The following is a 24,080-nucleotide window of genomic DNA, read 5'->3' on the forward strand; positions in this document are numbered from 1 at the left end:
TCAATCCCACCCAGGGACGTAATTGACCTTGTGATCAGATTTTGGTGATATTTAAGTAGACAAGTCAAAATTGCAAACCCCCTCTTATGGTGTAGGGTACCTGGCCTTCTCTGATGTAATCAGAGTTAGATTTGATTAAGTGATTTTATAAAAAATCAGCTAGGAAGCACAATTTAGCAGTGGGTTGCAGAGAAAAAGAAAAATGCTGGCAGAAAAATCCAATTGAGTGATTAAACAGCTCTTCATTTTCTGGCTTTATTTTTATGATAACAAATTTGTTCTCTGAAAAGTGTCCACAAAGCCAAGTATCTGATTAACATCTTTGTAGGGATGGTTTTTCACCTATTACTAAATTAAACTTGCTTCATTGGAAAGGCAGCAAGATGCATCCTCATTTCAATATCTACGGAAATAATACAGGTTGACACCAGGAAACATTAACGCCACTGCATCTTTGCTGTTTTCTCATGTGGAAGTCTGTTTAATGTGAAAACAAGGTGATATCTAATTAGCACACAGGTAAGGAATTAAGAAAATCTTTATTTAAGGGTGAAGATGTTTCTCACAAAATCGTTGCCCCAATGCATCATTGAAATTCAAGCTGGAAAGATGATTTTAATATATCACTTGTACATTTTGTATTGCTCTTCTGGTGACAATGTAGTTTGTTTTTGTCAATTACCATTTTAATAATCGGGTAAAGAAAATTAATTGGATTTTTGAAAGAAAACAATACTGTCAATATACTATTAAAACAAATTAAAATGGTAAAAGTTATTGTACTTTAAGTAAAAATAAAAGAGCAAAAATATCAATCCCAGTTTTGGATTACTTTAATTAACAAAAAAAATGCATATAGCAGAGGATAGTTTCAATCTGCCTACCTCTGGGTTATGGACCCAGCATGCTTCCATTACAGTACTCTGCTGCACATGTAAGTGCAAGAGATCCTGAAGCACTCACTCATCATGGGAAAGTACCAATGTGTTTCTTCATTGGTTGATGGAAGAAACATCTTACAAAAACTCTCCACATTATTGACTTTTTAAAATGTTTCTAGGAATCGTTCTAGATGAATGCTTATTAGCCTTTGTCAGTATATAGTTTTGCAAAGTGTCGCTGTGGCGCAATCAGTTAGTGTGTAAGGCTATTAACCAAAAGGTTGGTGGTTCAATCCCACCCAGGGACTTAATTGACCTTGTTATCAGATTTTGGTGATCTTTAAGTAGACAAGTCAAAATTTCAAACCCCCTGTTATGGTGTAGGGTACCTGGCCTTCTCTGATGTAATCAGAGTTAGATTTGATTCAGTGATTTTATAAAAACAGCTAGGAAGCACAATTTAGCAGTGGGTTGCAGAGAAAAAGAAATATGCTGGCAGAAAAATCCAATTGAGTGATTAAACAGCTCTTCATTTTCTGGCTTTATTTTTATGCTAACTAATTTGTTCTCTGAAAAGTGTCCACAAAGCCAAGTATCTGATTAACATATTTGTAGTGATGGTTTTTCACCTATTACTAAATTAAACTTGCTTCATTGGAAAGGCAGCAAGATGCATCCTCATTTCAATATCTACTGAAATAATACAGGTTGACACCAGGAAACATTAACGCCACTGCATCCTTGCTGCTTTCTCATGTGGAAGTCTGTTTAATGTGAAAACAAGGTGATATCTAATTAGCACACAGGTAAGGAATTAAGAAAATCTTTATTTAAGGGTGAAGATGTTTCTCACAAAATCGTTGCCCCAATGCATCATTGAAATTCAAGCTGGAAAGATGATTTTAATATATCACTTGTACATTTTGTATTGCTCTTCTGGTGACAATGTAGTTTGTTTTTGTCAATTACCATTTTAATAATCGGGTAAAGAAAATTAATTGGATTTTTGAAAGAAAACAATACTGTCAATATACTATTAGAAAAAATTAAAATGGTAAAAGTTATTGTACTTTAAGTAAAAATAAAAGCTAAAATATCAATCCCAGTTTTGGATTACATTAATGAACAAAAAAAAAATGCATATAGCAAAGGATAGTTTCAATCTGCCTACCTCTGGGTTATGGGCCCAGCATGCTTCCAGTGCAGTACTCTGCTGCACATGTAAGTGCAAGAGATCCTGAAGCACTCACTCATCATGCGAAAGTACCAATGTGTTTCTTCATTGGTTGCTGGAAGAAACATCTTACAAAAACTCTCCAGATTATTGACTTTTTAAAGTTTTTCTAGGAAACGTTCTAGATGAATGCTTATTAGTCTTTGTCAGTATGTACTTTTTGCAAAGTGTCTCTGTGGCGCAATCGGTTAGTGTGTTCAGCTATTAATCAAAAGGTTGGTGGTTCAATCCCACCCAGGGACGTAATTGACCTTGTGATCAGATTTTGGTGATATTTAAGTAGACAAGTCAAAATTTCGAAAACCCCTGTTATGGTGTAGGGTACCTGGCCTTCTCTGATGTAATCAGAGTTAGATTTGATTCAGTGATTTTATAAAAACAGCTAGGAAGCACAATTTAGCAGTGGGTTGCAGAGAAAAAGAAATATGCTGGCAAAAAAATCCAATTGACTGATTAAACAGCTCTTCATTTTCTGGCTTTATTTTTATGCTAACAAATTTGTTCTCTGAAAAGTGTCCACAAAGCCAAGTATCTGATTAACATCTTTGTAGGGATGGATTTTCACCTATTACTAAATTAAACTTGCTTCATTGGAAAGGCAGCAAGATGCATCCTCATTTCAATATCTACTGAAATAATACAGGTTGACACCAGGAAACATTAACGCCACTGCATCCTTGCTGCTTTCTCATGTGGAAGTCTGTTTAATGTGAAAACAAGGTGATATCTAATTAGCACACAGGTAAGGAATTAAGAAAATCTTTATTTAAGGGTGAAGATGTTTCTCACAAAATCGTTGCCCCAATGCATCATTGAAATTCAAGCTGGAAAGATGATTTTAATATATCACTTGTACATTTTGTATTGCTCTTCTGGTGACAATGTAGTTTGTTTTTGTCAATTACCATTTTAATAATAGGGTAAAGAAAATGAAGTGGATTTTTGAAAGAAAACAATACTGTCAATATACTATTAAAACAAATTAAAATGGTAAAAGTTATTGTACTTTAAGTAAAAATAAAAGAGCAAAAATATCAATCCCAGTTTTGGATTACTTTAATTAACAAAAAAAAAATGCATATAGCAGAGGATAGTTTCAATCTGCCTACCTCTGGGTTATGGACCCAGCATGCTTCCATTACAGTACTCTGCTGCACATGTAAGTGCAAGAGATCCTGAAGCACTCACTCATCATGGGAAAGTACCAATGTGTTTCTTCATTGGTTGATGGAAGAAACATCATACAAAAACTCTCCACATTATTGACTTTTTAAAATGTTTCTAGGAATCGTTCTAGATGAATGCTTATTAGCCTTTATCAGTATGTACTTTGGCAAAGTGTCGCGGTGGCGCAATCAGTTAGTGTGTAAGGCTATTAACCAAAAGGTTGGTGGTTCAATCCCACCCAGGGACTTAATTGACCTTGTTATCAGATTTTGGTGATCTGTAAGTAGACAAGTCAAAATTTCAAACCCCCTGTTATGGTGTAGGGTACCTGGCCTTCTCTGATGTAATCAGAGTTAGATTTGATTCAGTGATTTTATAAAAACAGCTAGGAAGCACAATTTAGCAGTGGGTTGCAGAGAAAAAGAAAAATGCTGGCAGAAAAATCCAATTGAGTGATTAAACAGCTCTTCATTTTCTGGCTTTATTTTTATGCTAACTAATTTGTTCTCTGAAAAGTGTCCACAAAGCCAAGTATCTGATTAACATATTTGTAGGGATGGTTTTTCACCTATTACTAAATTAAACTTGCTTCATTGGAAAGGCAGCAAGATGCATCCTCATTTCAATATCTACTGAAATAATACAGGTTGACACCAGGAAACATTAACGCCACTGCATCCTTGCTGCTTTCTCATGTGGAAGTCTGTTTACTGTGAAAACAAGGTGATATCTAATTAGCACACAGGTAAGGAATTAAGAAAATCTTTATTTAAGGGTGAAGATGTTTCTCACAAAATCGTTGCCCCAATGCATCATTGAAATTCAAGCTGGAAAGATGATTTTAATATATCACTTGTACATTTTGTATTGCTCTTCTGGTGACAATGTAGTTTGTTTTTGTCAATTACCATTTTAATAATCGGGTAAAGAAAATTAATTGGATTTTTGAAAGAAAACAATACTGTCAATATACTATTAAAAAAAATTAAAATGGTAAAAGTTATTGTACTTTAAGTAAAAATAAAAGCTAAAATATCAATCCCAGTTTTGGATTACTTTAATGAACAAAAAAAAATGCATATAGCAAAGGATAGTTTCAATCTGCCTACCTCTGGGTTATGGGCCCAGCATGCTTCCAGTGCAGTACTCTGCTGCACATGTAAGTGCAAGAGATCCTGAAGCACTCACTCATCATGCGAAAGTACCAATGTGTTTCTTCATTGGTTGCTGGAAGAAACATCTTACAAAAACTCTCCAGATTATTGACTTTTTAAAGTTTTTCTAGGAAACGTTCTAGATTAATGCTTATTAGTCTTTGTCAGTATGTACTTTTTGCAAAGTGTCTCTGTGGCGCAATCGGTTAGTGTGTTCAGCTATTAATCAAAAGGTTGGTGGTTCAATCCCACCCAGGGATGTAATTGACCTTGTGATCAGATTTTGGTGATATTTAAGTAGACAAGTCAAAATTTCGAAAACCCCTGTTATGGTGTAGGGTACCTGGCCTTCTCTGATGTAATCAGAGTTAGATTTGATTCAGTGATTTTATAAAAACAGCTAGGAAGCACAATTTAGCAGTGGGTTGCAGAGAAAAAGAAATATGCTGGCAAAAAAATCCAATTGACTGATTAAACAGCTCTTCATTTTCTGGCTTTATTTTTATGCTAACAAATTTGTTCTCTGAAAAGTGTCCACAAAGCCAAGTATCTGATTAACATCTTTGTAGGGATGGTTTTTCACCTATTACTAAATTAAACTTGCTTCATTGGAAAGGCAGCAAGATGCATCCTCATTTCAATATCTACTGAAATAATACAGGTTGACACCAGGAAACATTAACGCCACTGTATCCTTGCTGCTTTCTCATGTGGAAGTCTGTTTAATGTGAAAACAAGGTGATATCTAATTAGCACACAGGTAAGGAATTAAGAAAATCTTTATTTAAGGGTGAAGATGTTTCTCACAAAATCGTTGCCCCAATGCATCATTGAAATTCAAGCTGGAAAGATGATTTTAATATATCACTTGTACATTTTGTATTGCTCTTCTGGTGACAATGTAGTTTGCTTTTGTCAATTACCATTTTAATAATCGGGTAAAGAAAATTAATTGGATTTTTGAAAGAAAACAATACTGTCAATATACTATTAAAACAAATTAAAATGGTAAAAGTTATTGTACTTTAAGTAAAAATAAAAGAGCAAAAATATCAATCCCAGTTTTGGATTACTTTAATTAACAAAAAAAAATGCATATAGCAGAGGATAGTTTCAATCTGCCTACCTCTGGGTTATGGACCCAGCATGCTTCCATTACAGTACTCTGCTGCACATGTAAGTGCAAGAGATCCTGAAGCACTCACTCATCATGGGAAAGTACCAATGTGTTTCTTCATTGGTTGATGGAAGAAACATCATACAAAAACTCTCCACATTATTGACTTTTTAAAATGTTTCTAGGAATCGTTCTAGATGAATGCTTATTAGCCTTTGTCAGTATATAGTTTTGCAAAGTGTCGCTGTGGCGCAATCAGTTAGTGTGTAAGGCTATTAACCAAAAGGTTGGTGGTTCAATCCCACCCAGGGACTTAATTGACCTTGTTATCAGATTTTGGTGATCTTTAAGTAGACAAGTCAAAATTTCAAACCCCCTGTTATGGTGTAGGGTACCCGGCCTTCTCTGATGTAATCAGAGTTAGATTTGATTCAGTGATTTTATAAAAACAGCTAGGAAGCACAATTTAGCAGTGGGTTGCAGAGAAAAAGAAAAATGCTGGCAGAAAAATCCAATTGAGTGATTAAACAGCTCTTCATTTTCTGGCTTTATTTTTATGCTAACTAATTTGTTCTCTGAAAAGTGTCCACAAAGCCAAGTATCTGATTAACATATTTGTAGGGATGGTTTTTCACCTATTACTAAATTAAACTTGCTTCATTGGAAAGGCAGCAAGATGCATCCTCATTTCAATATCTACTGAAATAATACAGGTTGACACCAGGAAACATTAACGCCACTGCATCCTTGCTGCTTTCTCATGTGGAAGTCTGTTTAATGTGAAAACAAGGTGATATCTAATTAGCACACAGGTAAGGAATTAAGAAAATCTTTATTTAAGGGTGAAGATGTTTCTCACAAAATCGTTGCCCCAATGCATCATTGAAATTCAAGCTGGAAAGATGATTTTAATATATCACTTGTACATTTTGTATTGCCCTTCTGGTGACAATGTAGTTTGTTTTTGTCAATTACCATTTTAATAATAGGGTAAAGAAAATTAAGTGGATTTTTGAAAGAAAACAATACTGTCAATATACTATTAAAACAAATTAAAATGGTAAAAGTTATTGTACTTTAAGTAAAAATAAAAGCTAAAATATCAATCCCAGTTTTGGATTACTTTAATGAACAACAAAAAAATGCATATAGCAAAGGATAGTTTCAATCTGCCTACCTCTGGGTTATGGACCCAGCATGCTTCCATTGCAATACTCTGCTGCACATGTAAGTGCAAGAGATCCTGAAGCACTCACTCATCATGCGAAAGTACCAATGTGTTTCTTCATTGGTTGCTGGAAGAAACATCTTACAAACACTCTCCAGATTATTGACTTTTTAAAGTTTTTCTAGGAAACGTTCTAGATGAATGCTTATTAGTCTTTGTCAGTATATACTTTTTGCAAAGTGTCTCTGTGGCGCAATCGGTTAGTGTGTTCAGCTATTAATCAAAAGGTTGGTGGTTCAATCCCACCCAGGGACGTAATTGACCTTGTGATCAGATTTTGGTGATATTTAAGTAGACAAGTCAAAATTGCAAACCCCCTCTTATGGTGTAGGGTACCTGGCCTTCTCTGATGTAATCAGAGTTAGATTTGATTCAGTGATTTTATAAAAAAACAGCTAGGAAGCACAATTTAGCAGTGGGTTGCAGAGAAAAAGAAAAATGCTGGCAGAAAAATCCAATTGAGTGATTAAACAGCTCTTCATTTTCTGGCTTTATTTTTATGCTAACTAATTTGTTCTCTGAAAAGTGTCCACAAAGCCAAGTATCTGATTAACATCTTTGTAGGGATGGTTTTTCACCTATTACTAAATTAAACTTGCTTCATTGGAAAGGCAGCAAGATGCATCCTCATTTCAATGTCTACGGAAATAATACAGGTTGACACCAGGAAACATTAACGCCACTGCATCTTTGCTGTTTTCTCATGTGGAAGTCTGTTTAATGTGAAAACAAGGTGATATCTAATTAGCACACAGGTAAGGAATTAAGAAAATCTTTATTTAAGGGTGAAGATGTTTCTCACAAAATCGTTGCGCCAATGCATCATTGAAATTCAAGCTGGAAAGATGATTTTAATATATCACTAGTACATTTTGTATTGCTCTTCTGGTGACAATGTAGTTTGTTTTTGTCAATTACCATTTTAATAATCGGGTAAAGAAAATTAAGTGGATTTTTGAAAGAAAACAATACTGTCAATTATAAGGGCACGGTCGTGCCCTTATATTAAGGCTGAATCGAACAAACGGAATTCTCCCATAGGGAACTTCTGAGATGGGGGCATGGTGTTTGAGGGGCTACACCTCAAAACTGATAGGACGTACTGAGCTGAAATTTGGCATGGACGCGTAGAATCGTCACCCGCTGCTGCAGGCCAAATTTCAGGGCAAAATAATAAAAAATGAGGAATTGGGAGTAAGCTAAAGTTCCAACTGTCAGTTTTTTTCTGCCACTCCCTCTGTGGCTTTTTGACAACGTTTTCCTATAGAGTGAATGAAGATTTTTTTGGGAAGGCATAACTCAGGATAGAGGACGAATTAAGACTTGGGGTTTGTTTTACTAGATAGAGTATGCCCCAGTGTAGTGCCTTTTGGGGTTGTGGTTTTTCAGAAAGTTATAGGGTTTTTTTAATTAAGAGAAATATGCCCCATTATAGAGATAGGGCATTTCAATTTGTTGCGCCTGCGCAGTGACCGCCAGCAGGGGGTGTACAGAGAGTAGCTCTGGCAGTTGGGCACGAGGAGACAGAGCGGGAAGGAGTCACGTGGAGCTGCAGGAGGACAGCCAGCGGTTCCCGGCGTGTGAGTTCATTGAGGTCCATGAAGCGGGAGGAGATCGCCGGAGCTGCGTAGCACTGGGTGAGTTCTGTCAGGCAGCCCACCGCTGTGTACCCAGCTTCCACTTCTCCCCCGCGTGTCCGGCCACCCTCCCTTCCCGCCCGCCCGGCCACCCTCCCCTCCCGCCCGCCCGCTCGCCCGCTCGCCCGCCCGCTTGCCCGCTGTGTGCCCGGCCGCCCGCCGGACCTTCCCTGGTGGCTGCCTGCGTCTCCTCCCCGCGTCTGTGGTGCGGCTGGCAGTAGGAGGCGTCTCGGGCAGCTGTGTCCGGCCACTCCTCCCTCCTCCTCCTCCCGCTGTGTCCGGCCCTCCCTACCTGCAGTATGCGGTATTTATCAAGGTCTCTATGGTCACCAGTCACCCCCCCTTCCCCCTCTCGCCCTCCCTGCTGTGTGTCCGTCTCCCCCCCTGCTGTGTGTCCGTCGCCCCCCCCCCCTTGCCCTCCCTGCTGTGTGTCCCCCCCCTCCTCCCTGCAGTGTGTTCCCCCCCGTGCCCTCCCTGCTGTGTGTCCGGCCACCCTCCCCTCCTCCCGCTGTGTCCGGCCACCACCCCCCCCCCCCCTCCCGCTGTGTCCGGCCACCCCCCCCCTCTCGCTGTGTCCGTCCACCCCCCCCTCCCGCTGTGTCCGGCCACCACCCCCTCCCGCTGTGACCGGCCACCCCCCCCCACTCCCGCTGTGTCTGGCCACCCCCCCCTCCCGCTGTGTCCGGCCACCCTCCCCTCCTCCCGCTGTGTCCGGCCACCCTCCCCTCCTCCTGCTGTGTCCGGCCACCCCCCCCTCCCGCTGTGTCCGGCCACCCCCCCTCCCGCTGTGTCCGTCCACCCCCCCCTCCCGCTGTGTCCGGCCACCCTCCCCCTCCCGCTGTGTCCGGCCACCCCCCCCTCCTCCCGCTGTGTCCGGCCACCCCCCCTCCTCCCGCTGTGTCAGGCCACCCCCCCTCCTCCCGCTGTGTCTGTCCACCCCCCCTCCTCCTCTCTGCTGTGTGTCCGTTCTCCCCCCGCCCTCCCTGCTGTGTGTCCCCCCCCCCCCGCCCTCCCTGCAGCGCCTGACACACGCACACGCAGCGCCTGACACACACGCACACACGCAGCACCTGACACACACACACAGACGCAGCACCTGACACTCACACGGACCTGACACACACGCACACACTCACACGCAGCGCCTGACGCACACAGACACGCAGCGCCTGACACACACAGACACGCAGCGCCTGACACACACACACTCACGCACCTGACACACACACTCACGCACCTGACACACACACACACACTCACGCACCTGACACACACACACTCACGCACCTGACACACGCACACTCACGCACCTGACACACGCACACGGCACGCAGCACCTGACACACACACACAGCACCTGACACACACACACACACGCAGCACCTGACACACAGACATGCAGCGCCTGACACACACACACAGACACGCAGCACCTGACACACACACGCAGACACGCAGCACCTGACACACACACACACACACACGCAGCACCTGACACACACACGCAGACATGCAGCACCTGACACACACACGCAGACACGCAGCACCTGACACACACACGCAGACACGCAGCACCTGACACAGACACGCAGCACCTGACACACACACACATACGCAGCACCTGACACACACACACACACAGCACCTGACACACACACATGCAGCACCTGACACAGACATGCAGCGCCTGACACACACACGCAGACATGCAGCACCTGACACACACATGCAGCACCTGACAGACACACACACACACACACACATGCAGCACCTGACACACCCACACACACAGACATGCAGCACCTGACACACCCACACACACACGCAGCACCTGACACACATACATACATGTGGCATTTAACGCACACACGCACAGCACCTGACACACAATCATATACACTCAGAGCACCTAACACACACATACACTCGCAGCACCTCACACACACTCGTATACACACGCAGCACCTGCCACTCACACATATATACACATGTAGCACCTGCCACTCCCACATACATGAACAGCACCTAACACACACATATATACATGCAGCACCTGACACACACATACACGTGCAGTACCTGACAGTCACACACATACAGATGCGACACAAACACATACACGCTCAACACCTGACACCCACGTGGCAGCTGACGCATACAAATGCAGCACCTGAGATACACACATATACACGTGCAGCACCTGAGACACACACATACACGTACAGCACCTGACACACACACACATGTATGTACACGCGCGGCTCCAGGCACACACATACGTACGTACACACGCGGAATTTAACACACACACACACATACACGTGCGGCACCTGACACACATGTACGAACACGCGTGGCTCCTGACACACACACACGCGTGGCTCCTGACACACACACACACACACACATGTACGAACACGCGCGGCTCCTGACACACACACGTATATACGTATACGCACGGCACCGTGACACCTACACGTATGTACGTATACGCACGGCTCCTGACACCCACACGCATGTACACGCGCGGCTCCTGGCACACACACACACACACACGTACGTACACGCGCGGCACCTGACACACGCCTGTACGTACACACATGCACAGCACCTGACATACACACATGTAGGTACGCGCCACCTGACACACACACACACACACACGTACACGTACGACACTTGACACACACACGTACGTACACGCACGGCACTGACACGTATGTACGCGCACGGCACCTGACACTCACGTACATACTAGTGATGAGTGGGTTCGGTTCGTCGGAATCCGAACCCCCCGAACTTCACCCATTTTACACGGGTCCGAGGCAGGTTCGAACCTTCCCGCCTTGCTCGGCTAGCCTGAGCGCGCACGAACGTCATCATCCCGCTGTCGGATTCTCGCGAGATTCGGATGTCTGCATTCGTGGAAAGGGATCCCATGTGTAAACATGGGACCCCTTTCAGTCCGTCTGGTCCGGGTGTTCGGTTTGTTGTTTTGCCAAGTATGTGGATTTAATCTGGAACCTGGATCAGGTGAGTATAATTATCTTTTATTTTCAGGTACCCGTGGATTCTACTTGGAGAAGAGGACCGACTGCTTCATGTCAACATAGGTAAGTATGTGTGTGTCGGCAGGTGGGAAATAAAGTTATACTTTCACGGTGTCTGTGTCCTGTTTTTATTTGGGTATTTTTTCCCCAGTAGAACTACAGGTACCAGCGGGCCCGTTTTTCTCCTGCATGCTGGTACTTGTGGTTCTCCAAGTACCAGCTTGCGGGGGAGGCTTGCTGGGACTTGTAGTACTACTAGAAAAAACAATATTCTTTAACTTTTCTCAAGGCTATCAGCCTCCCATCCGCAGCCCTTGGATGGGGGGGACAGCCTCGGGCTTCACCCCTGGCCCTTAGGTGGCTGGGGGGGGGGACCCCTTGATTGAAGGGGTCCCCACTCCCCCAGGGTACCCCGGCCAGGGGTGACTAGTTGGATATTTAATGCCACGGCCGCAGGGCACTGTATAAAAGTGACCCCCGGCTGTGGCATTATCTGTCCAGCTAGTGGAGCCCGATGCTGGTGTAAAAAATACGGGGGACCCCTACTCTTTTTGTCCCCCGTATTTTTTGCACCAGCACCAGGCGCAGAGCCCGGTGCTGGTTTTAAAAATACGGGGGATCCCCTGTCCGTTTTTCCCCCGGATTTTTAGAACCAGGACCGGCTCGAAGAGCCCGAGGCTGGTTATGCTTTGGAGGGGGGACCCACGCAATTTTTTTTCCGGGTTTTTCACATTCCATTTAAAAAATAAATAATATTTTAAAAAATATATAAATAATACTTGTGCCTCCAAAAAAGACAAACCAAGTACCTAATCCCTTCTAATATAAATAGATATGCTATTACCAAAAAAAAAAAACTGCAAAAAAAAAACATGTTTTTAAATTTTTTTTATTAGATTCCGCCAGCAAAGTGTGGCGGATTGAAAATGACGAATTTACTGTTTAAAAGCACTGTTGTCGAATTTACAAACTTCAATTGAATATACTTTTGTCGAATTGCCGCATTTGTACCATTGCAGAAAAGTCGAATTTGTCAAATGTCGAATTTTAAAGTCGAATTTTGAAAGCCTGTAAGAATAGGCTCCGTCCCCTTCTACCCCTGTACCTTGCTCTCTCCTGTCTGTGCTCTCTCCCGTCTGTAGGACTAGGCCCCGCCCCCTTCTTACCCTCCTGTGACTGCTCTCTCCTGACAAGTGGACCAGGCCTGCCCCCTACACGCTGCTGGTGTCTTCATTGTTACTTGGTCTGGAGCTCCGTTGGGGAGAGAACTCACGTGAGCTCATTAAGAATGAGGAACTGGGATGTTTTAATTTTATTGTGAGTAGTGTAGTGTGGTGATGTAGTATGTTGTATGGGGGGTATAGTGTAATTATGAAGTGCAGCATATGGGAGGGCTGTAGCATAGTGATGTAGTGTGGCATATGGGGGGTGGTAGCGCATAGGCGTGCGTACAAGGGGTGCCTGGTGCGCACAGGCACTCCCTAATGTCCAGCACCGCTGCACGCCACGCTTGCTGTAGCACAGTGATCGCTGACTGTGTGATCGGTGGAGCCTAGCCTGCAGCTCATTTCCGTACCTCCCACCACCGCTGCACCCGACCCCCCTCTGCCTGCTGCTAATACTATGCTGAGTGCATTCGTCGGCGGCCTCACTGGGGGGACTGGCGTCACCTTGCAATGTGACGTGGTGATGTCCGCCCATGCTCTCCTCCCGCCCACCTGTGCTTTCCTCCTGCTGCGGTCTCTCAGTCCTAGTGTGCCGCGGCCGCCACACCACTGGCAGTGTTCCTCTAGGAGGGACTGGGAGCTGCTGGCAGACACATTCTGCTGAGACTTACTTGTCAGTGCGGGTTCCGGACGGCAGGCGGCGGGTGGGAGGGCAGACGGGGAGCAGGTGTCACAAGGAGTGTGTGGGTAACTAATTCACAATACTTCCGCTCAACGTGGCACTGCTGGTCCTTCATCTCCCATGTCTCTTCACCAGGTGGCGGGCGGCCCGGAAATTAAGTGATGTGTTGTGCAGCAGTCAGTGTGAAGTGACTGTGAGTAACACTGGTGGTGCTGATGATGCTGCTGCAGAATCTGGAAGCAATTAATTCATAAATATAATGTACTCTATCAGTGTTTCTCTGACGTCCTAGTGGATGCTGGGAACTCCGTAAGGACCATGGGGATTAGCGGCTCCGCAGGATACTGGGCACAAAAGTAAAGCTTTAGGACTACCTGGTGTGCACTGGCTCCTCCCCCTATGACAATCCTCCAAGCCTCAGTTAGATTTTTGTGCCCGGCCGAGAAGGGTGCACACTAGGGGCTCTCCTGAGCTTCTTAGTGAAAGTTTAGTTTTAGGTTTTTTATTTTCAGTGAGACCTGCTGGCAACAGGCTCACTGCATCGAGGGACTAAGGGGAGAAGAAGCGAACTCACCTGCGTGCAGAGTGGATTGGGCTTCTTAGGCTACTGGATACCATTAGCTCCAGAGGGACCGAACACAGGCCCAGCCTCGGAGCTCGGTCCCAGAGCCGCGCCGCCGGCCCCCTTACAGAGCCAGAAGCAAGAAGAGGTCCGGAAAATCGGCGGCAGAAGACATCCTGTCTTCACCAAGGTAGCGCACAGCACTGCAGCTGTGCGCCATTGCTCCTCAGCACACTTCACACTTCGGTCACTGAGGGTGCAGGGCGCTAGGGGGGGGCACCCTGAGCAGCAATAGAAACACCTTGGCTGGCGAAAATACATCACATATAGCCCCCAGGGCTATATGGATGAATTTTAACCCCTGGCAGATTCCACAGAAAAACGGGAGAAAAGGCCGCCGAGAAGGGGGCGGAGCCTATCTCCTCAGCACACTGGCGCCATTTTCTCTCACAGCTCCGTTGGAGGGAAACTCCCTGGCTCTCCCCTGCAGTTACTACACTACAGAAAGGGGTTAAAAGAGAGAGGGGGGCACTAATTAGGCGTAGTATAACAATACAGCAGCTATAAGGGGAAAAACACTTATATAAGGTTATCCCTGTATATTTATATATATATATATAGCGCTCTGGTGTGTGCTGGCATACTCTCCCTCTGTCTCCCCAAAGGGCTAGTGGGGTCCTGTCCTCTATCAGAGCATTCCCTGTGTGTGTGTGTGTCGGTACGATTGTGTCGACATGTATGAGGAGGAAAATGGTGTGGAGGCGGAGCAATTGCCTGTAATGGAGTTGTCACCCCCTAGGGAGTCGACACCTGAGTGGCTGAGCTTATGGAAGGAATTACGTGACAGTGTCAGCTCTTTACAAAAGATTGATGACATGAGACAGCCGGCTACTCAGCCTGTGCCTGTCCAGGTGTCTCAAAAGCCATCAGGGGCTCTAAAACGCCCGTTACCGCAGATGGCAGATACAGACGCCGACACGGATACTGATTCCAGTGTCGACGATTAAGAGACGAATGTGACTTCCAGTAGGGCCACACGTTACATGATTGAGGCTATGGAAAATGTTTTTACACATTTCTGATAATACCAGTACCACTAAAAAGGGTATTATGTTGGGTGAGAAAAAACTGCCTGTAGTTTTTCCTGCATCTGAGGAATTAAATGAAGTGTGTGATGATGCGTGGGTTTCCCCCGATAAAAACTGTTAATTCCTAAAAAGTTATTAGCATCATACCCCTTCCCGCCAGAGGATAGGGCACATTGGGAAACACCCCCTAGGGTGAATAAAGCGCTCACACGCTTGTCTAAACAGGTGGCACTACCGTCCCCGGATACGGCCGCCCTTAAGGAACCTGCTGACAGAAAGCAGTAAAATATCCTAAAATGTATATACACTCACACGGGTGTGATACTGCGACCAGCAATCGCCTCAGCCTGGATGTGCAGTGCTGGGATGGCTTGGTCGGATTCCCTGACTGACAATATTGATACCCTAGATAGGGACAGTATATTACTGACTATAGAGCATTTAAAAGATGCTTTCTATATATGCGTGATGCACAGAGGGATATTTGCCGACTGGCATCAAGAGTAAGTGCGCTGTCCATTTCTGCCAGAAGAGGGTTATGGACAAGACAGTGGTCAGGTGATGCTGATTCCAAAAGGCATATGGAAGTATCGCCTTATAAAAGGGAGGAGTTATTTGGGGTAGGTCTAACAGACCTGGTGGCCACGGCAACGGCTGGGAAATCCACATTTTTACCCCAGGTAGCCTCTCAACATAAGAAGACGCCGTATTATCAGGCGCAGTCCTTTGGGCCCCATAAGGGCAAGCGGGCAAAAGGCTCCTCATTTCTGCCCCGTGGCAGAGGGAGAGGAAAAAGGCTGCAGCAAACAGCCAGTTCCCAGGAACAGAAACGGTGGGGGCCCGTCTCATAAATTTCAGCGTGCAGTGGGCTCACTCACAGGTGGACCCCTGGATCCTTCAGGTGGTATCTCAGGGGTACAAATTGGAATTCGAGACGTCTCCCCTTCGCCGTTTTCCTAAAGTCTGCTTTACCGACGTCTCCCTCCGACAGGGAGGCGGTATGGGAAGCCATTCACAAGCTGTATTCCCAGCAGGTGATAATCAAGGTACCCCTCCTACAACAGGGAAAGGGGTATTATTCCACGCTGTTTGTGGTACCGAAGCCGGACGGCTCGGTGAGACCTAATTTAAATCTGAAATCCTTGAACACTTACATACAAAGGTTCAAATTCAAGATGGAGTCACTCAGAGCGGTGATGGCAAACCGGGAAGAAGGGGATTATATGGTGTCTCTGGACATCAAGGATGCTTATCTCCATGTCCCAAATTACCCTTCTCACCAAGGGTACCTCAGGTTTGTGGTACAGAACTGTCACTATCAGTTTCAGACGCTGCCGTTTGGTTTGTCCACGGCACCCCGGGTCTTTACCAAAGTAATGGCCGAAATGATGATACTCCTTCGAAGGAAGGGAGTTTTAATTATCCCTTACTTGGACGATCTCCGGATAAGGGCAAGATCCAGGGAACAGTTGGTAGTCGGGGTAGCACTATCTCAAGTAGTGTTGCGGCAGCACGGTTGGATTCTTAATATTCCAAAATCGCAGCTGATTCCGACGACACGTCTTCTATTCCTAAGGATGATCCTGGACACAGTCCAGAAAATAAGAATTTACTTACCGATAATTCTATTTCTCATAGTCCGTAGTGGATGCTGGGGACTCCGAAAGGACCATGGGGAATAGCGGCTCCGCAGGAGACTGGGCACAAAGTAAAAGCTTTAGGACTAGCTGGTGTGCACTGGCTCCTCCCCCTATGACCCTCCTCCAAGCCTCAGTTAGGATACTGTGCCCGGACGAGCGTACACAATAAGGAAGGATTTTGAATCCCGGGTAAGACTCATACCAGCCACACCAATCACACCGTACAACTTGTGATCTGAACCCAGTTAACAGCATGATAACAGAAGGAGCCTCTGAAAAGATGGCTCACAACAACAATAACCCGATTTTTGTAACAATAACTATGTACAAGTAATGCAGACAATCCGCACTTGGGATGGGCGCCCAGCATCCACTATGGACTATGAGAAATAGAATTATCGGTAAGTAAATTCTTATTTTCTCTAACGTCCTAGTGGATGCTGGGGACTCCGAAAGGACCATGGGGATTATACCAAAGCTCCCAACCGGGTGGGAGAGTGCGGATGACTCTGCAGCACCGAATGAGAGAACTCCAGGTCCTCCTCAGCCAGGGTATCAAATTTGTAGAATTTAGCAAACATGTTTTCCCCTGACCAAGTAGCTGCTCGGCAAAGTTGTAAAGCCGAGACCCCTCGGGCAGCCGCCCAAGATGAGCCCACTTTCCGTGTGGAATGGGCTTTTACAGATTTTGGCTGTGGCAGGCCTGCCACAGAATGTGCAAGCTGAATTGTACTACAAATCCAACGAGCAATCGTCTGCTTAGAAGCAGGAGCACCCAGCTTGCTGGGTGCATACAGGATAAACAGCGAATCAGATTTTCTGACTCCAGCCGTCCTGGAAACATATATTTTCAGGGCCCTGACTACGTCCAGCAACTTGGAATCCTCCAAGTCCCTAGTAGCCGCAGGCACCACATATGAAAAATTAGGTAAGGGCTTTTATAGGATAAAGCCGCCAATTCTGAGACGCGATGTACAGAGAGCCAACGTAAAAAATAACAATGTTTATTAATAAAACATATAAAAAGATTAATTGTCAAATAACCGGTGAAAAATATATATAAATATATATAAGAACATTCTACCTTTGAGAAAGTCACGTGAACGTGACGAAACGCGTCAGGACCCGCCCCTATCCACACTCAGCTCAGGTGAAATCTTCCAGGTGTTCCTTGGTCCCCGCTGCACCCTCCTTCTACAGCATCCGACATCAGCGGCTTCAGCGCACACGCCGCCACGACCGGGTTGTGAGAGAGACGGTCCATTCCTTTCCGCTGCACAGCGTATATGGGCATTGCAGGACATTGAAGCCGAGGACGCTCGGCTCTTACCAGCCCATTTTGGAAAGGTATTGAATATCAATTTCAACTGAGGGACTTTTTTATTCATTAGGATCCTACCAACACACCTGGTATTTATCAACTATCTAACAAGTGAATCACGGAACTTTTCACCCCAATAAGCTGAGTCATTACAATATACCACTAGTTCACGTCTAGTGACTGTTCTTATATATATTTGTATATATTTTTCACCGGTTATTTGACAATTAATCTTTTTATATGTTTTATTAATAAACATTGTTATTTTTTACGTTGGCTCTCTGTACATCATGTTTCGTTCCTGATATTCAGCGCAGCCGTTTGTTCTTTTTCTATGCTATCACCACAATACTACACATAGTATTCCGGCAAGCGCAGACTATCAGGAACATAAAATTGTGATTATTTAATTCTATGAAACACGTATTGGTTTTCACTTTTTATTTTGATGATTAGGCGCTCGTTTGTTGCAGTTTTTTGTTTTGGTCAATTCTGAGACACGCCTGGCTGAAGCCAGGGCTAACAGCATTACCACTTTCCATGTGAGATATTTTAAGTCCACAGTGGTGAGTGGTTCAAACCAATGTGATTTTAGGAATCCCAAAACTACATTGAGATCCCAAGGTGCCACTGGAGGCACAAAAGGAGGCTGTATATGCAGTACTCCCTTGACAAACGTCTGAACTTCAGGAACAGAAGCCAGTTCTTTTTGGAAGAATATTGACAGGGCCGAAATTTGAACCTTAATGGACCCTAATTTGAGGCCCATAGACAGTCCTGTTTGCAGGAAATGCAGGAAACGACCCAGTTGAAATTCCTCTGTAGGGGCCTTCCTGGCCTCGCACCACGCAACATATTTACGCCAAATACGGTGATAATGTTGTATGGTTACATCCTTCCTGGCTTTGATCAGGGTAGGGATGACTTCATCCGGAATGCCTTTTTCCTTCAGGATCCGGCGTTCAACCGCCATGCCGTCAAACGCAGCCGCGGTAAGTCTTGGAACAGACATGGTCCCTGCTGGAGCAGGTCCTTTCTTAGAGGTAGAGGCCACGGGTCTTCCGTGAGCATCTCTTGAATTTCCGGGTACCAAGTCCTTCTTGGCCAATCCGGAGCCACGAGTATAGTCTTTACTCCTCTCCTTCTTATGATTCTCAGTACTTTTGGTATGAGAGGAAGAGGAGGGAACACATACACTGACTGGTACACCCACGGTGTTACCAGAGAGTCCACAGCTATTGCCTGAGGGTCCCTTGACCTGGCGCAATATCTGTCCAGCTTTTTGTTGAGGCGGGACGCCATCATGTCCACCCTTTGGTTTTTCCCAACGGTTCACAATCATGTGGAAGACTTCTGGGTGAAGTCCCCACTCCCCCGGGTGAAGATCGTGTCTGCTGAGGAAGTCTGCTTCCCAGTTGTCCACTCCCGGAATGAACACTGCTGACAGTGCTATCACATGATTCTCCGCCCAGCGAAGAATCCTTGCCACTTCCATCATTGCCCTCCTGCTTCTTGTGCCGCCCTGTCTGTTTACGTGGGCGACTGCCGTGATGTTGTCCGACTGGATCAACACCGGCTGACCCTGAAGCAGAGGTCTTGCCTGACTTAGGGCATTGTAAATGGCCCTTAGTTCCAGGATATTTATGTGAAGTGACGTTTCCATGCTTGACCACAAGCCCAGGAAATTTCTTCCCTGTGTGACTGCTCCCCAGCCTCTCAGGCTGGCATCCGTGGTCACCAGGACCCAATCCTGAATGCCGAATCTGCGGCCCTCTAGGAGATGAGCACTCTGTAACCACCACAGGAGAGACATCCTTGTCCTTGGAGACAGGGTTATCCGCTGATGCATTTGAAGATGCGATCCGGACCATTTGTCCAGCAGATCCCACTGAAAAGTTCTTGCATGGAATCTGCCGAATGGAATCGCTTCGTAAGAAGCCACCATCTTTCCCAGGACCATTGTGCATTGTACTGACACTTGGCCTGGTCTTAGGAGGTTCCTGACTATGTCGGATAACTCCTTGGCTTTCTCCTCCGGGAGAAACACCTTTTTCTGTACTGTGTCCAGAATCATCCCTAGGAACAGCAGACGTGTCGTCGGAATCAGCTGCGATTTTGGAATATTTAGAATCCATCCGTGCTGTCGTAGTACTACTTGAGATAGTGCTACTCCGACCTCTAACTGTTCTCTGGACCTTGCCTGCTTACTTTGTGCCTTCCAATGCACAATGCAAACTACAGGTAGTGCTGCAGGGCCCACACCCTTTTACTTGCCGTACAGAGCAGCTCTGGAGCTGTTACAGTGCCCAGCTGCTGCAAGAAATCAGCTTGAATGCTTCAGGGGCTGGGGCATAGCCAACATGAGCCCCACACCGAAGGAGGGTGGAGGTGTTTAATGCGAACTAGGGGTCATCCAAGCGCCGCAAAAGGCCGCCATGCCCTACACGCCTCTTTTCTCTTTTCATATGCAGACGAGGGTTGAAGCCAACTTTGACCCACTGCTTGGATGACATCACCGTATGCAAATCCATCTGCTGCAGGCCTTCCCCCAGGAATGCTTGCACTAGTTGTTGCATTTGGTTTGTTGTTTGACCCACTGCTTGGATGACATCACCGTATGCAAATCCATCTGCTGCAGGCCTTCCCCCAGGAATGCTTGCACTAGTTGTTGCATTTGGTTTGTTGTTTGGGGGTGCTTCATTATTAGGCAGCCTTCTGCCCTCCCATGTTCATCTGAAAATTTGTGTTCTCCCTGCAGTTGTTGTCCCCAGATGAGAGTTCCCTTGTGCTGCCTCAGTTGAATCTCCTTTACTTGACAGAGATGTGCCTGAGCAGCGGCCCTCCCCAGCCCTATCCCAAATCATACTTATTTTGCATAGGAGATACCATGGTCATGAAGATTGTTCTCCCAGGGTGAGGTTCATTCATTGCATTCTGGGTATGCTGACCCCTGTGATTTCCCCAAATGTGGGAAACTCGACTGCATTATTTGTGGTAGTGGGGGACTGTGTTTGTGCTTTCCTCTGGTCAGCTCTGGTAAAAGTCAGATTTCTTTGTCTCAGATCTTCCTCTAGCCTTGTTCTTCTTTCGAGAGTTCCCTTGTGCTGCCTCAGTTGGATCTCCTTCACTTGACAGGGGGGTACCCGAGCAGCGACCCTCCCCAGCTCTAGCCCAACTTCTACTTACCTGGCAGGTGAGATACTATGATCATGTAGGTGCTTCTCCCAGGGCAAGGCTCACCCATTGCACTCTGGGTGTGCTGCTCCTGCGATTTCCCCAAATGTGGGAAACTTGACTGCATAATTTGTGTTTCCCCTGGTCGGCTCTCATATAATTCAGATCTCTTTGTCTCAGGTCTCTCTCCAGCCTAGTTTGCTGTCTGTTTCAACTTCTCTTTTCTTGAGCCGCTCCCTTCTATGCCCTTGCGCACTATCCTGACTTCTCCCGTCTGCTTACTTTGTGCCTTCCAATGCACAATGCAAACTACAGGTAGTGCTGCAGGGCCCACACCCTTTTACTTGCCGTTCAGAGCAGCTCTGGAGCTGTTACAGTGCCCAGCTGCTGCAAGAAATCAGCTTGAATGCTTCAGGGGCTGGGGCATAGCCAACATGAGCCCCACACCGAAGGAGGGTGGAGGTGTTTAATGCGAACTAGGGGTCATCCAAGCGCCGCAAAAGGCCGCCATGCCCTGCACGCCCCTTTTCTCTTTTCATATGCAGACGAGGGTTGAAGCCAACTTTGACCCACTGCTTGGATGACATCACCATATGCAAATCCATCTGCTGCAGGCCTTCCCCCAGGAATGCTTGTACTAGTTGTTGCATTTGGTTTGTTGTTTGGGGGTGCTTCAGTATTAGGCAGCCTTCTGCCCTCCCATGTTTATCTGGAAATATGTGTTCTCCCTGCAGTTGTTGTCCCCAGATGAGAGTTCCCTTGTGCTGCCTCAGTTGAATCTCCTTTACTTGACAGAGATGTGCCTGAGCAGCGGCCCTCCCCAGCCCTATACAAAATCATACTTATTTTGCATAGGCGATACCATGGTCATGAAGATTGTTCTCCCAGGGTGAGGTTCATTCATTGCATTCTGGGTATGCTGACCCCTGTGATTTCCCCAAATGTGGGAAACTCGACTGCATTATTTGTGGTAGTGGGGGACTGTGTTTGTGCTTTCCTCTGGACAGCTCTGGTAAAAGTCAGATTTATTTGTCTCAGATCTTCCTCTAGCCTTGTTCTTCTTTCGAGAGTTCCCTTGTGCTGCCTCAGTTGGATCTCTTTCACTTGACAGGGGGGTGCCAGAGCAGCGACCCTCCTCAGCTCTAGCCCAACTCCTACTTACCTGCCAGGTGAGATACTTTGATCATGAAGGTGCTTCTCCCAGGGCAAGGCTCACCCATTGCACTCTGGGTGTGGTGCCCCTGCGATTTCCCCAAATGTGGGAAGCTTGACTGCATAATTTGTGTTTCCCCTGGTCAGCTCTCGTATAATTCAGATCTCTTTGTCTCAGGTCTCTCTCCAGCCTAGTTTGCTGTCTGTTTCCACTTCTTTTTTCATGAGCCCCTCCCTTTTATACCCTTGTGCACTATCCTGACTTCTCCTCCTGTCTGCTTACTTTGTGCCTTCCAATGCACAATGCAAACTACAGGTAGTGCTGCAGGGCCCACACCCTTTTACTTGCCGTACAGAGCAGCTCTGGAGCTGTTACAGTGCCCAGCTGCTGCAAGAAATCAGCTTGAATGCTTCAGGGGCTGGGGCATAGCCAACATGAGCCCCACACCGAAGGAGGGTGGAGGTGTTTAATGTGAACTAGGGGTCATCCAAGCGCCGCAAAAGGCCGCCATGCCCTGCACGCCCCTTTTCTCTTTTCATATGCAGACGAGGGTTGAAGCCAACTTTGACCCACTGCTTGGATGACATCACCGTATGCAAATCCATCTGCTGCAGGCCTTCCCCCAGGAATGCTTGCACTAGTTGTTGCATTTGGTTTGTTGTTTGGGGGTGCTTCAGTATTAAGCAGCCTTCTGCCCTCCCATGTTCATCTGAAAATATGTGTTCTCCCTGCAGTTGTTGTCCCCAGATGAGAGTTCCCTTGTGCTGCCTCAGTTGAATCTCCTTTACTTGACAGAGATGTGCCTGAGCAGCGGCCCTCCCCAGCCCTATCCCAAATCATACTTATTTTGCATAGGAGATACCATGGTCATGAAGATTGTTCTCCCAGGGTGAGGTTCATTCATTGTATTCTGGGTATGCTGACCCCTGTGATTTCCCCAAATGTGGGAAACTCGACTGCATTATTTGTGGTAGTGGGGGACTGTGTTTGTGCTTTCCTCTGGTCAGCTCTGGTAAAAGTCAGATTTATTTGTCTCAGATCTTCCTCTAGCCTTGTTCTTCTTTCGAGAGTTCCCTTGTGCTGCCTCAGTTGGATCTCTTTCACTTGACAGGGGGGTGCCCGAGCAGCGACCCTCCCCAGCTCTAGCCCAACTCCTACTTACCTGCCAGGTGAGATACTATGATCATGAAGGTGCTTCTCCCAGGGCAAGGCTCACCCATTGCACTCTGATTTCCCCAAATGTGGGAAGCTTGACTGCATAATTTGTGTTTCCCCTGGTCGGCTCTCGTATAATTCAGATCTCTTTGTCTCAGGTCTCTCTCCAGCCTAATTTGCTGTCTGTTTCCACTTCTTTTTTCATGAGCCCCTCCCTTTTATACCCTTGTGCACTATCCTGACTTCTCCTCCTGTCTGCTTTCTTTGTGCCTTCCAATGCACAATGCAAACTACAGGTAGTGCTGCAGGGCCCACACCCTTTTACTTGCCGTACAGAGCAGCTCTGGAGCTGTTACAGTGCCCAGCTGCTGCAAGAAATCAGCTTGAATGCTTCAGGGGCTGGGGCATAGCCAACATGAGCCCCACACCGAAGGAGGGTGGAGGTGTTTAATGCGAACTAGGGGTCATCCAAGCGTCGCAAAAGGCCGCCATGCCCTGCACGCCCCTTTTCTCTTTTCATATGCAGACGAGGGTTGAAGCCAACGTTGACCCACTGCTTGGATGACATCACCGTATGCAAATCCATCTGCTGCAGGCCTTCCCCCAGGAATGCTTGCACTAGTTGTTGCATTTGGTTTGTTGTTTGGGGGTGCTTCAGTATTAGGCAGCTT

At 46.1% G+C, this 24,080-nt stretch overlaps 4 non-coding genes and 1 pseudogene across 4 annotated transcripts; all 5 read left to right on the forward strand.

The window, feature by feature from the left end:
- Positions 1-20,789: 20,789 nt before the first annotated feature.
- On the forward strand, positions 20,790-20,953 carry LOC135004819 (U1 spliceosomal RNA). Its single transcript, XR_010205542.1, has one exon. It is a non-coding gene; the product is annotated as a U1 spliceosomal RNA (small nuclear RNA).
- Positions 20,954-21,105: 152 nt separating this feature from the next.
- LOC135004786 (U1 spliceosomal RNA) lies at positions 21,106-21,247 on the forward strand (annotated as a pseudogene).
- Positions 21,248-21,939: 692 nt separating this feature from the next.
- LOC135004663 (U1 spliceosomal RNA) lies at positions 21,940-22,103 on the forward strand. Its single transcript, XR_010205393.1, has one exon. It is a non-coding gene; the product is annotated as a U1 spliceosomal RNA (small nuclear RNA).
- Positions 22,104-22,255: 152 nt separating this feature from the next.
- Positions 22,256-22,418, forward strand: LOC135004963 (U1 spliceosomal RNA). The gene has a single exon (XR_010205668.1). It is a non-coding gene; the product is annotated as a U1 spliceosomal RNA (small nuclear RNA).
- Positions 22,419-23,092: 674 nt separating this feature from the next.
- LOC135004632 (U1 spliceosomal RNA) lies at positions 23,093-23,256 on the forward strand. Its single transcript, XR_010205363.1, has one exon. It is a non-coding gene; the product is annotated as a U1 spliceosomal RNA (small nuclear RNA).
- The last annotated feature ends 824 nt before the right edge of the window (positions 23,257-24,080 follow it).

Source organism: Pseudophryne corroboree, unplaced genomic scaffold (assembly GCF_028390025.1).
Source record: "Pseudophryne corroboree isolate aPseCor3 unplaced genomic scaffold, aPseCor3.hap2 scaffold_195, whole genome shotgun sequence".
NCBI classification, from domain to species: domain Eukaryota; kingdom Metazoa; phylum Chordata; class Amphibia; order Anura; family Myobatrachidae; genus Pseudophryne; species Pseudophryne corroboree.